The sequence below is a fragment of the Elaeis guineensis genome, chromosome 8 (genome assembly GCF_000442705.2).
Source record: "Elaeis guineensis isolate ETL-2024a chromosome 8, EG11, whole genome shotgun sequence".
Lineage (NCBI taxonomy): Eukaryota > Viridiplantae > Streptophyta > Magnoliopsida > Arecales > Arecaceae > Elaeis > Elaeis guineensis.
Genome location: NC_026000.2, coordinates 61,035,686 through 61,050,001, shown reverse-complemented (window position 1 = coordinate 61,050,001; position 14,316 = coordinate 61,035,686).

The following is a 14,316-nucleotide window of genomic DNA, read 5'->3' as shown; positions in this document are numbered from 1 at the left end:
ATCACAAATTCTATCCTTTTCAAAATTCAATTTTGGCAAACCAAGAACTAATTCTTTCTTAATTAATTTTGAAAGAGAATGTATGCTAATGTGTGCAAGTCTGCGATGCCAAAGCCAACTAGTCTCATTAATTTTAGCATTCAAGGATACTAGGCATTGCATGTTTATTTTGGCTAGATCATTTAAATCTACCATATAAACATTACTATGTCTATGTCCAATAAATTTAATGCCATCATTAATAGGACTAGTTACAATGCAAACAGACGATTCAAAAATAACTTTATATCCTTTATCACAAAATTGACTAATGCTTAGTAAATTATGCTTTAAACCATCTACTAACAAAATATTTTCAATATATTTGGAGGGAGTGATACCAATGTTACCTATACCGATGATCTTTCCTTTGCCATTGTCTCCAAAGGTGACCATCCCTCCATTCTTAGCATCAAGAGTGATGAATTGGGATTCATCACCAGTCATATGTCTCGAGCATCCACTGTCAAGATACCATTTCCTGTTTCCTCCTTGGGATGCTAGACACACCTGCAAGCAAAAGTCAAGTTTTTGTTTTAGGTACCCAAGCTTTCTTGGGTCCTTTTTGGTTAGTCATAATGGTTCCTTTTGGAACCCATATTTTCTTTATATTTGAGTTTGCAGACTTGTTAGAGAAGCAAGTGTATGTCTTATGTCCTACTCTACCACATTTGAAGCAAGTAATATTAGAAGACTTGTTACTTAAAGAGTTTACATAAATATTTTTCAGATATTTTTATTTCTTCAGGGGGTTATAGCCAAGTCCAGCCTTATCATACACGGCCTTTTGATTTTCAAGAATCATATTAAGTTTATTTGAACTCAAGGTGAATTTTTCTACTATTTATTTTAGCTTGGCAATTTCATTCTTTAAACTTTGATTTTCTTGAAGCAGGGTGGATTTTTCAATTAAAATGCTTTCATTTTGTTTCAATAAAGATTGATTTTTCGATTTTAGATCTTTGTTCTTCATCCCTAGTTTCTTTAATTCATCAACTAAATCATAAAAAGCTTCATGTAATTCTTCAAATGTAAAGTCACTAGGAGTTTCGAAAATTACCTCATTTTCGTGTGCCATAAGGCACAGGTTGGCTTGTTCGGTTGAGTTTTCCTCTTCGGAGCTTGAGTCATCACTCGCACTCCAAGTGGCCATCATGGCCTTCTTCTTGTACTTCTTGGGACCCTTCTTCAGTTGTGGGCATTCGGACTTGAAGTGTCCCGGCTTCTTGCATTTGTAGCAGATAAGGGGTTGATCTTTCTCTTTTTCTTTGCTCTGTTCCCCTTTTGTGAATGGCCTCTTCCTCATCCCTTGTTTTCTTTTTCTCAAAAATTTCTTGAATCTTCGGGTAATGAGTGCCATCTCTTCATCCTGTTCTTCATCTTCAGTGTCATCAGTTTCTTCATCTGGTGGAGCTGTGAATTTGAGGGCAATGGTTCTCTTCTTTTTAACATCTTCTTCTTGATGTTGCTTCATGCTCAGCTCATGAGTCATCAATGATCCAAGAAGCTCTTCTAAGGGTAGAATGTTCAAGTCCTTGGCTTCTTGGATGGCGATCACTTTGGCTTCCCAAGTTCTTGGTAAGGACCTGAGAATCTTTCTTACAAGTTCACTGTTAGTATAGGACTTACCAAGACTCTTTAAGCCATTTATAATATCAGTAAAGTGAGTAAATATTTCAGTTATGGACTCATCATGCTCCATTTTAAACAATTCATATTTATGCACAAGCATGTTGATTTTAGACTCCTTTACTTGATTGGTTCCTTCATGGGTTACTTCTAACCTATCCCATATTTCTTTAGCAGACGAGCAAGTAGAAATGCGATTAAATTCGTTAGCATCAAGAGCACAATAAAGAACATTCATAGCTTTAGCATTTAATTGGGCTATTTTCTTATCAACCTCATTCCATTCTTTCTCGGATTTGGCTGATTCCACACCATCTATACTTTTAGCGGGTGTGTGAGGATCATTCACTATGATACTCCACATATCATAGTCGAGTGCTTGAATAAATATTTTCATCTGAGCTTTCCAATAGGTGTAATTAGACCCATTGAAAAGTGAAGGTCGGTTGGTGGATTGCCCCTCGGCTAGAGAAGTGCCGACTTGAGTTGCCATAGATCTTTGGCTCTTTGATTGTTTAGATCAAAGTAGGGCTAGAGCACCGGACTCTGATACCACTTGTTGCCCAGCTATGCAACCCAAGGGGGGGTGAATTGGGTTTCTAAAAATTTTAAGCTTAACTTATGACTTATGAAAAATGTTTGACAAAGCTAAATAAATAGGGAGAGTAAAATTAATTCAAGACTAATGGCTAAGAGCAAGAATGCAAGAGAATAATGAAGAGTTAAAGAAGAGCAATTAGACACACCACAAACAAAAGGATTTATAGTGGTTCGGTGCCAACCTTGCACCTACATCCACTCCCCAAGCTCCTACTTGAGAATTTTAATCCACTAATCTTGTATTCAACCCAAATACAAACGTTGGAAACTCTGACTCTAGCTATCCCAAGCTAGACCACTTGTTTCTCGTGTACAAGCTAACCCAATACACTCCGATTCTAGGTTCGGATCAACCTTCCCTTGTTTTGGAATACTTCCAAAACAAAAACAATCACTCAAACTGAGTATAACAATCAATAGCACAAATAAGTACAAAGAAAGCTCCTTTAATGAGCGAATAAGACTTTAAATATACTTTACTCAAAGAGAAGAAGACTCTTTTTGATTTCCTCAAGGTGGTTGGAGACTTGAATGTGCACTTGAAGAGTTGGTGAGCTTGGATTAAAGGCTTCTTGAATGATTTGAGTGAGCTCTTGCTTAGGGCTGAAAAGTTTGCTTGAAATCCCTTTTTTAAAATCTCTCTTCTTGATTTCTTGTTTTTGATTTTCACCTTTTTGTCCCTTTTATAGCTTCAAGAAATAGTGGAAAATATTCTAGGCTGAAATAGAGCCGTTAGACCATAATAAATGAGCATTAAAAGTATTTAAAATGGGTTAAAAACTAGCCATTGCAGAAAAATCCTATCACAGGGGTCGACTCATGGGTCGACTCATGCCTGGGGGTCGACTCATGGGTCGACCTCTGTAGAAAAACATCAGAGAATCGAACGGGATGCAAGGTTCTGTAAAACTGGCTTAAAACCCGTAGAGGTCGACTCATGGGTCGACTCATGCCTTGGAGGTCGACTCATGGGTCGACTCACAGGGTGTGCCAAGTCTGTGCCGGTCAAAATTTCAGCGTGCCAGTCATCTCATGTGCCATGAGTCGACTCATGGGTCGACTCATGATTTTCAAACATGCATATCTTTCAAAATATAAGTCCAAAAATAATGAAATTTTCACCAATGGATCACAAATCTTTTGTTCTATCATTTGATGCTTTCAAATCAGGGTTTTGGTAAAATTATAATTTTGCTCCTGAAGAGCAATAAGTCTTTTTCAAGTGAAAATCATTAGTACTCCTTCAACTGCTTTGTAATCATCAAAATCAATCTAAGGAGTAACAGTTGAGCAGGAGAGGACTCATCTCTGATCTGAAGGATGGTGCTACAGGGGAGATCTATGAGCCTTGCCAGATGGAAAAGCAAAGGAGAGTTCAGTTCAACATCAGTAAACCCGCAATGCAGCCCCTCTGGAGTTAGGACACACGGATGTGTGGGGACCAGCCCCAGTTTCAACAAGGAATGGGGCCAGATACTTCATGACCCTGATTGATGATTTCTCAAGGAAACTCTGGATTTTCTTCATGAAAGAGAAGTCTGAGGTCTTCACCAAGTTCAAAATCTAGAGAGCTGAGGTGGAGAAGGAGCAGGGGAGGAGCGTGAAGTGTTTGAGGTCAGACAATGGTGGGGAGTACACCAACAGAGAGTTCTAGGACTACTATGAGGAGTGTGGGATCAGGAGATACTTCTCAATTAATGAGACTCCACAGCAGAATGAGGTGGCTGAGAGGATGAACAGAACACTTCTGGAAAAGGCACGATGCATGAGGCTGCAGGCAGGGCTTCCAAAGGCATTTTGGGTTGACACAGTTGAAGCAGCGGGTTATTTGGTCAATCGATGACCTCAAACCAGGTTGGATGGCAGGCTTCCAGAGCAGGTGTGGTCTGGGAGGACAGTTGGGCTGGGCCATCTACGGGTATTTGGGTGCACGGCCTATGTGCACATTGGAGCTGGTGAGCGGAGCAAGCTAGACGCCAGATCACGCAAGACGGTGTTTCTAGGCTATCCACGAGGAGTTAAGGGATACAGGCTGTGGGATCCCTTGGAAAAGAAGGTCATCATTAGTCGGGATGTGACTTTTGATGAGGAGTCAGTCCTACAGAGGCGAGCAGGCATGGAGGAGCAGCAGGAGCAGAAGGAGGTCCAGTAGGGCACTACTGGACAGCTTACCTCTTTGATTTTGTCTCTTGCAAGTACTACTAGAGGATATGACATTTAGGTGGAGCACCTACCTAAGGTGTCTCCATAGGTGGAGAGGACTCGGACAGATGATCAAGGTGAAGAGGTCCAGTAGGAGCGAGCTGGACCTCGATGTTGCCCTACACAAGCCCAAGAGGACCATCAGGCAATCGGACCGATATGACTTCGAGGAGACGCTGTCATATGCCCTGGTGAAAGAGAATGGAGACCCATATATGTATCAGGAGGCTATTGAGAGCCAGGACAGAGAGCGGTGGGTCCAGATGATGTCCGAGGAGATGCAGTCTCTCCACCAGAACCAGACGTGGCGATTGGTGCAGTTGCCACAGGGGAAGAGGCCCATTGGCTGCAAATGGGTCTACAGTCGCAAGGAAGGGCCTTTAGAGCAGGGAGGTATCAGATTCAAGGCGAGGTTAGTGGCCAAGGGATACTTTCAGAAGGAAGGCATCAACTTCAGTGAGGTCTTCTCTCCCGTCGTCAGACATACTTCCATCAGAGTGTTGCTGAGCATTGTAGCAGCTCAAGATTTAGAGCTGGAGCAGATGGATGTCAAGACGGCATTCCTTCATGGGCATTCGGAGGAGAGGATTTACATGGAGCAGCCACTCAGTTTCAGGGATCCAAGATCAGAGGAAAAGGTTTGTTTGTTGCAGAAGTCACTGTACGGGCTGAAGCAATCGCTGAGGCAATGGTACAAGCGATTCGACTCCTATGTGCGCAGCATTGGACTTTTCAGGTGCAAGTTTGATCCCTGTGTTTATGTTCAGTCTCTTGAGGATGGTTCTAGGGTGTTCCTACTCTTGTATGTGGATGACATGCTTATAGCATGCAAGAGTAGGAAGGTTGTGCAGGATCTGAAGGCATCCTTATCTCGGGAGTTTGAGATGAAGGATTTGGGCCCTGCAAGGAAGATCCTAGGCATAGAGATTTTTAGAGACCGAGCCCGGAGGGTGCTGCATCTATCTCAGGGGGGCTACATACAGAAGATCCTAGAGAGGTTCAGGATGAAGGGAGCAAAGCTGGTGGAGCTGCCACTTGCCGGTCACTTCAGACTCTCGAAGACCATGGCGCCACAGATTGAGGTGGAGGCTCAGGAGATGGAGACGGTCCCTTATGCTTCAGGAGTTGGGAGCTTGATGTATGCGATGGTTTATTGTAGGTCAGACATCGCTCATGCAGTGAGTCAGGTTAGCAGGTTCATGGCGCAGCCTGGCAGGGAGCACTGGAGAGCTCCGAAGTGGATATTCAGATACCTGGCGGGTTCAGTTGGAGTTGGCATCTGCTACGAACAGTGAGGAGGTGCAGTGGGATACTCTGACATATCCAGGGAGGCTCAGGGGCTGATTGGTGGTTATGTTGATGCAGACTTCGGTGGAGATGTGGATACCCGGAGGTCTACGACAGGCTTCATCTTTAGCCTGTATGGAGGTCCTATTTCTTGGAGATCGAGTCTGCAGCCTATCACGGTCCTATCCACTATAGAGGCAGAATACATCAGGCTGACAGAAGCAGCTAAGGAGGCAATTTGGCTGAAGGGTTTGTTGACGGAGATGGGCCTTACTCAGGAGGTCATTAGAGTGCACTGTGACAGTCAGAGTGCACTTCTACTAGGACAGAACTCAGTCTATCATGCAAGGACAAAGCACATCGACATTTGGTATCATCGAATCAGGGAGCTTGTGGAGGATGGTGAGGTGGAGCTGGTAAAGGTACACACCAAAGAAAATCCAGCTGATGCACTTATGAAGGTACTTCCACGGGACAGCTTTCAAAGATGTGTTGAGCTGATTCGGCTAATGGACAGAGTGGAGCTGGTTGAGGCCTTGGGACACCAAGATAGAGATTGTTGTGATCCAGGTGGTGTGCCCAAGGCCCAGGGGACCAAGGCTAAGGCCAAGGTCCATCATTCATGAGGGCTTCATAGAGGCTCTAGGGCTAGTTGGGCCCTAGGTTGAAAGGCTGTGGGCCTTTCGGGTTCTTGAGGTCTAGGTTATGTGGGCCTCAAAGGACCAACTCTTTATGGGCCAGGTCTGGGCCCAGGATAGGTGAGATTAGGTCAAGTCATGGGTGTACATGGGCTTGGTTTAACCTAATCTCCCATAGAGTTGGTCAAGGGAGTTTTGGGTTTGGGTCACTTGACCCTGTGTTTATATATACATGCACTGTATATGTTTGATTAAGCCAAGGAATACGAAAACCCTTTCTCCCAAGTCTCTCTCTCTCTTCTCCCTCTCTCTTCAGCTATTCTCCATGCCCCAAGAGCAAGAAACCCTAGGGTTTCTTGCCGTCAGGTCCATAGAAGGCAGGAAAAGCAGGGGAGGTGCTAGGGTTTTGAGCCCCTCCCCCTTTGTGCCGCCAACCATATTGCCTCTCCCTCTCTTGCAGCCACCCAAACATCAGGTCCAGGACTTGAAATCTCTTGCTACAAGGTTAGTACAAGTTTCTCTCAGATCTGGAGTTGATCTGAAGTCATTTGAGGTGCGGGTGAGATCTCCATCAACAGATCTACAGGAAAAGCTGTAGCAGGACAAATCTGCAAGGTCTAGTTCTATCTACCTTCTTTTCCATCTAGAATGCCTCAATTTGAGATCTACAAATTGGAAGACCTTGGTCCAGACCTAATCTAGTTGGGTACCAGATCTTGAATTTTTTAGAGGTGATCTTAGAGGCATTCTTCATCTAGAACGAAAGGCTGACGAAGAAGACAGCAATCAGGCTGATTTCGTCAAGGGCCTTCGATCGAGTCCAGAAGTCTCCAGATTTGTTCGTTGCTGGTTCTGTTGCGCCCAAGGTCCATGGGAGGAGTTGGGATCGTGCTCCAATAATCTTCTTAGAGAGTTGTATGCCATGACCTATGGATAAGTAACCTCTTTTACTTCCCTCCATATTAAAACTCTTTAACATGTTAAACCTCTTCAACACAAGGTCAATGTACTTAGACTCGGACAAGCCTAGCATCTTTTTTGATCTATCCCTATAGATCTTTATACCAAGTATATAGGATGCTTCACCCAAATCTTTCATGAAAAACTTTTGTGATAGCCATGTTTTGACCGATTGCTATATCAAGATATCATTCCCAATGAGCAATATGTTGTCCACATACAAGACTAAGAAGATAATAGCACTCCCACTAGTCTTCTTATACACATAAGATTCATCCATATTTTTGATGAAGTCAAACAATTTGATTATCTCATCAAAATGGATGTTCCAGCTCCTCGATACTTATTTTAATCCATAAATGAATCTATTCAGCTTGCATACCTGATTTGCTCTCTCACTAAAGATAAATCTCTCTGGCTGAGTCATATAGATTTTTTCCTCAAGATTTTTATTAAAGAAGGCTGTCTGACATCCATCTACCAGATTTCATAGTCATGGTATGCTGCAATAGCAAGCATTATCTGAATAGACTTGAGCATGGCTACCGATGAAAAGGTTTCTTCATAATCAACACTTTATTTTTGTTTAAAACCTTTTACCATCAATCTGACCTTATAGGTCTCTACCTGGCCACCTACTCTAATCTTTTTTTTGAAGACCCATTTGCAGCCTATTGGGGTCACACTCTGAGATGCATCAATCAAAGTCCAAACTTGATTGGTATACATGAAGTCCATTTCAGATTTCATGGCATTGAGCCATTTGTCAGAGTTACTACTCATGATAGCTTCTGAATAAATTGTGTGATCATCATTCTCAATGATATGGGATGTATTGTCATTCTCAATGATAAACTCATATCTGAGTGGTACCTTATGCACTCTACTTGATCTTCGGAGAGGTGTATATAGTGGCTGTACCTCAACAATGGGCACATCTGGTTGAGAACAATTTTATGAATCCTAGATGGGTTGTAGATTTTGAACTACCTCAAGTTCAACAGACCTCCCACTGCCTCCTTCTTGGATAAACTCTTTCTCCAAAAAAATGGCATACCTACCAACAAACTCTTTTTGTTGAGTAGGATTGTAGAAGTAGTATCCTATACTTTCCTTGGGATAATCTATAAATCTATATTTTTCTGAACTAGCATCCAGCTTATATTCATCAATATTTTTTACATAAGCTGGATAACCCCAAATATTAAGATGCTTAAGATTGGATCTTTTTCTTTTTCATATTTCATATGGAGTGCTAGAAATAGATTTAGAAGGTACTTTATTTAAAACATAAGTTGCGGCCTCGAGAACATATCTCTAGAAGGATATCAAAAGATCCGTAAAACACATTATGGACCGCACCATATCTAATAAAGTATGATTCTTTCTTTTCATAATTTTATTTAATTATAGAGTATAAGGAGGTATCCACTGAGAGAGAATTTTATTTTATTTTAAATAATCAAGAAACTCATCTGACAAATATTTTTCTCCTCGATCAGATCAAAGAGTTTTAATACTTTTACCAGTTTATTTCTCAACCATTCTTTGATACTCTTTAAATTTATCAAAGACTTCAGATTTGTATTTTATTAAATATACATATCTAAACCTAGACCTATCATCAGTAAATATGATGAAGTAAGAATATTCACCTCTGGCTTGAGTCGACATTGGACCACAAACATCAGTATGTACAAGATCCAATATGTCACTCGCCCCTTCTTCATGTTTAGTAAATGGAGTCTTGGTCATTTTATCCATGAGACAAGATTCACAAATTTCATATGATTCATAATCATAAGGATTAAAAAATTTATCTTTGTATAACTTGTTAATTCTTGACTCATTTATATGGCCAAATCGGCATGCCAGAGGTATATGACATTCACATCCTCTCTCTTTTTTTTTTTATATTATTAATATAAAGTATATTATCATTAAGTGAAAGAAACAAAAGACCATTATCAATAAAAGCACTCCCATAATATTCATTAGAAAAATATATAGAATAACCATTGTTCTTTGCTTTTATTTCAAAATCTTATTTCAATAACAATGGTACATAAATAATATTTTTAATAATATTAGAGATATAATAACAAATCTTTAGTTTTAAAATTTTATCTGAAAGCAACTTCAAAATTTTGGTTCCTACGGCTTCGACCTGAATGGACTCTTTATTAGTGTCGAACAGCATGAAATCACCTTTATTCAAACTCTTTATTTCCTGTAGATCCTGTAATGACTTACAAAGGTGTGAACCACAAGCGGTATCTAATACCCAAAAATTTGAAAATAAAGTTGTTGGTGCAGAATTCCATCGAAGCTAGAGTTGCTGGAGTTGAGATGACCGCGACCGCCGTCGGGACCCGCAAGGAAAGTCTAAACCGGAGTTGGGGGTACTCTGGCAAGATCCTCCGATGCTCAAGTCAGTACTCTGCTTCAACAAAAATAGAGTGCTCGAGTAGAAAATTTAGCAGAATTTTGAGATAGAGGCTTTTAGCTTAAAGAAGAACGTATCTGGGGGTCCCTTTTTATAGACGGAGTGCGTAACTAATTGACAACGACATCTGTAACTGCCTGGTAGTAGGCTGTTCAGAGCCGCCCAGAGTTTGTTACAGAGAGCAGTGGCATCAGGGGTCATTCAGAGCCATGTGGAGTTTGTTATGGAGAGTAGAGTGGTGTTCGTTGTCGCGACTTGCCAGAGAGTAGTGGAGCCACGTGAAATCCATTACAGAGAGTGGAGCAGGGTAGTGGCCATTGTCGTGACTTACCAGAAAGTTCAGATCTGTCGGTTGGAGCTCGACTGGAACATCTGATGGAGCGGGATGGCTCTCTATCTCATCGATCTGGGAGAAGCTCGGATGTCTCTGAGGTTGCTAACGAGTCTACTGTTGTCGAATATCTTAGGCACTAATACTACAGGTGGGAGTCATCTGCTGTAGAAGCTCAGATGGAGACTTTTTATTGGTGAAGCCTGGTAGGAATCTGATTGCTAGAGAAGTCCGTTTGGAATTTGCCTGATGTGGAAGCTCGTCCGAAGATGATCTACCGGAGAAGTTTGGTTTCATGAAGGATCTGGTAGGGGGTCAGTCGGTGATGGACTTCGGATGATGCTGGGGAGGTTCGGCAGACATCGGAGGTGATCGGTCGTTGTAAGAATCCAGCTGTCAGAGTCCATTCGTTACGAAAGCTCATCCGAAATTCATCCGCTGTGGAGGCTCGGACATAGTCCGATTCTTATGGGAGGCCGAAAGGAGGTCGCTTATTGTTGGAGCTCGGTCAAAGATCGATTGTCGTGGCAGCTCGGAGTAACGACCTGGTCGGTGGATCCCACCCCATGGTAGAAGCTCGTCTGGGATCCAGCTACGAAGAAGCTCGGTTGAAGTCTACCTGTAATGGAAGTTCGAAAGAAATTTGTCTACAGCAAAGGCTCGAATGGAATTTGCTTATAGTAGATATCCAGAGTAGACCGCCCACCGTAGGAGTTTGAAGTAGACTACTCGTAGTAGAAGTTTGGAGTAGACCGTCCGTAGTAGAAGTTCGGAGTAGACCACTCGCAGTAGAAGTTTGGCTCTCACAGGAGCCCGGTTGGAATCCTGAAGGCGGTCGACCGCCGTAGAAACTTGGATGGAGTCTGATTTCTATAGAAACCTCATTGTCGAAGAAGCTCGGATATTGATGGAGTCTGGAAGGAGTTCGGAGAATAGTTGGTCATTGTAGAAGGTCGGCTGACAGTGAGGCCTAGAGAGCCTTTGGAGCGGCATGGTAGATGGATGGAGAAGCTCATTGTCGGAGAAGTCCGGAAGGGTCGGTCTGTTACAAACTTCGATCGGGGGGTATTTTGTACCCAATATCAGTCCTCCTACTTTCAAGTTCGGGTTCCAGATGAAGAAAGTACAAAAAAATTCTCACGGCCGAAGTTGCCCCTCTCGATTGTCGTACTCGAAGGTTGCCAAATATTTTGGTGCTTGGCACACTAGTACTAGAGCCTTTTCAAAAAAGATTTCTTCTTTTTGGAATTTCCGCCGGAGTGCTATTCCAAGTACGGTGCAATAATGGTTTTAGTAATTGTCAGCCACTTGCCACAGTGAGTGGGCCACACGACGATCACGGACTGGCCAAAGGAGTCCCGCAGTCATTATTGCTCCAGACCCCGTCGCCTATTTAAACCCGTCTCCCCCTTCGGGGGTTTCACTTCGCATGGGAGTTTCTTCAGTCCTTCCCTCTTGGCTTTAGGCATCCTTCGAGTCATCCTCATCTCTGCATCCCTGCATCCTTCACATCAGCCTAGGTTAGCCCCAGAACTTTCTCTGCTTCTGCGGCCCCATTCATAGACTGTGGCGATCATCCTCTATTGCAGATATGGGCGCGGACGTGGCTCGGATGTTGGCCCAGAATCTCAGAGCCCACAAGCAGAAAGGCGCTGCAACTTTCGGGTCGACGAAGAAGGCGAGGGTAGAAGAGATAGATCTGGCCGTATTTCGCCCTGATCATCCAGGGGCCATGCTTAGGCACACCTTCGACCGCAAGTGCTTCCTGGTGTGCATCATTGTGTGGAGAAACCTGACCTCTGAAAGAAGGTCATGCCCGTCGTCACTGCGAGGGGGAACCTAACCTCAGAAAGAAGGTCATGCCCGCCGTCATCGTGAGGCAGTGGGACCCATGGCACAGAAAAGATGGCATCTACATGTACTTTGAAGATAATGCAAGAGTAATTGCCGAAAAGGGGGCTGGAAGAAGAAGTCAGGTACTTAAAGTAATCCTCGACGATGGCCAGAACCGAGAGTTCGAAGTCTGATGAAGCCGAGCTTCCTTAGAACTTTTCTCCTCTTCTCTTCTTCTCTTTTTTTTTTGGTCATTTCTCTTTTTGTTTTTGGCCTTCAAGACTTTGTAATGTGTACTTTACCAATGAAATAAAAATAAAATTATCTATCACCTTGTCCATTCTGCTATTAAATGGTTGTTTACCGAACTTCCTTTGTCTTCCACCTCATTTGGCGTCGGCGTAATTTGTAATTCCTCGTCTGTTCCTGCTTTGAGTCATCATTTACTGAACTCCTTTTGTCTTCCATCTTGCTCGATGTCAACGTTGTTTGAAGGTTCTCGATCGTCGCTGTGCTGATTCGCCCTTAGGGGCTGGAGATTTTTGACAAGGGCTTTCTTCCTCGTTGAGATGAGGTTTCTTGAGTCTCGGCCTTCAAAGGCTTGATAATGCACACTTTACTAATGAAATGAAAAGGAATCTTTCTCGTTACCTCGTCCATTTTGATATTGAGTAATCATTTACCAAACTTCTTTTGTCTTTCGTCCTGTTCGACGTCGACATTGTTTGAAGATTCCAGGTCGTAGCTATGCTGATTCGCCCTTAAGGACTGGAGATTTTTTATAAGAGTTTTCTTTCTCGTTGAGACGAGGTCCCTTGTGCCTTTGATGTAGTTCATTTTCACTTATCACTGACGTAGTTCATTGCTTTCTCCTTTCGTCTTCCCTTTTCTTCTGTGCTCGAGTGAGGGTCTTCCCTATGCTCTTGACGGGGTCCTGAGAGTGTAGAGGGGCCATTGAGGAGGCTTTCCTCCTTGTCTGGTCTTGATCGATCAAGCCTTTATTTGTGTCAGGACGAGGTTCTCCTCTTATTTTCGACAGTCAGTTTCAGCTCACGTTAGGACGAGGTTCTCCTTCTGTTCCTAACAGGGTTGTGGGGGCACGCGAGGGCTGCTGCAAGGGCCTCTCCCTCCATCCGATCTTTAAGTAACCGGGCCTTCGACTTTGCTCATGTTAGGATGAGGTTCTCCTCCTGTTCCTAACAAGGCTGTGAGGGCAATAAAGGCCGTTGCAAGGACCTCTCCCCCCATCCGGTCTTTAAGAAACTGGGCCTTCATCTTTGCTCATGTTAGGATGAGGTTCTCCTCCTATTCCTAACAAGGTTGTGGGGGCACATAAGGGCCGTTGCAAGGGCCTCTCCCCCATCTGGTCTTTAAGAAATTGGGCCTTCGTCTTTGCTCATGTTAGGATGAGGTTCTCCTCCTGTTCCTAACAAAGCTGTGGGGGCATATAAGGGCCGTTGCAAGGGCCTCTCCCCCTATCCGATCTTTAAGAAATCGGGCCTTCATCTTTGCTCATGTTAGGACGAGGTTCTCCTCCTATTCCTAACAAGGCTGTGGGGGCACATAAGGGCCGTTGCAAGGGCCTCTCCCTCCATCCGGTCTTTAAGAAACTGGACCTTCATCTTTGCTCATGTTAGGACGAGGTTCTCCTCCTGTTCCTAACACGCTTAATTTCATTTGCATGGGGGAGTTACTTCCTGTCGTTATAAGCTTATACCAAAAGAAAAATATGCAAGTATGAAACTTTTATTTAAGGCAAAGCTATTGATAATACATGCGTAGATTTTTTGAATTCCATGGTCGCGGAAGCTCTGCTCCTCTGAGCTCTTTTAGGTAGTATGTTCTAGACCGGACCACCTCCTTAACTTCATACGGGCCTTCCCAGTTTGGGGCAAGTTTCTCTTGATTCTGAGGTTGTGAGACAGCGGCTCGTCGTAGTACCAGGTCCCCCACTCTGAAGACTTTATTTTTGACCCAAGAATTGTAGTAGCGGGCTACTTTCTGCTTGTAGGCCGCCATCCGAACTTGAGCTATTTTTTGCTTTTCTTCTAACAAGTCGAGGTTGGCCTTAAGATCTTGCGAGTTGCACCGCTCGTCGAATACCACAACTCGCATCGATGGAAGCTTGAGTTCAATCGGGATCACGGCTTCTATCCCGAAGGCTAGGGTGAAGGGGGTCTCCCCTGTGGGCAATCTCTGAGTAGTTCGGTATGCCCATAACACATGATAAAGGTCGTCTGCCCAAGTTTCCTTTGCCTTTTCAAGTCTCACCTTGATACCTGGCAACAGAGTCCTGTTAGTCACTTCGGCCTCGCCGTTTGCCTGCAGATGGGCTACCGAAGTGAAGTTAT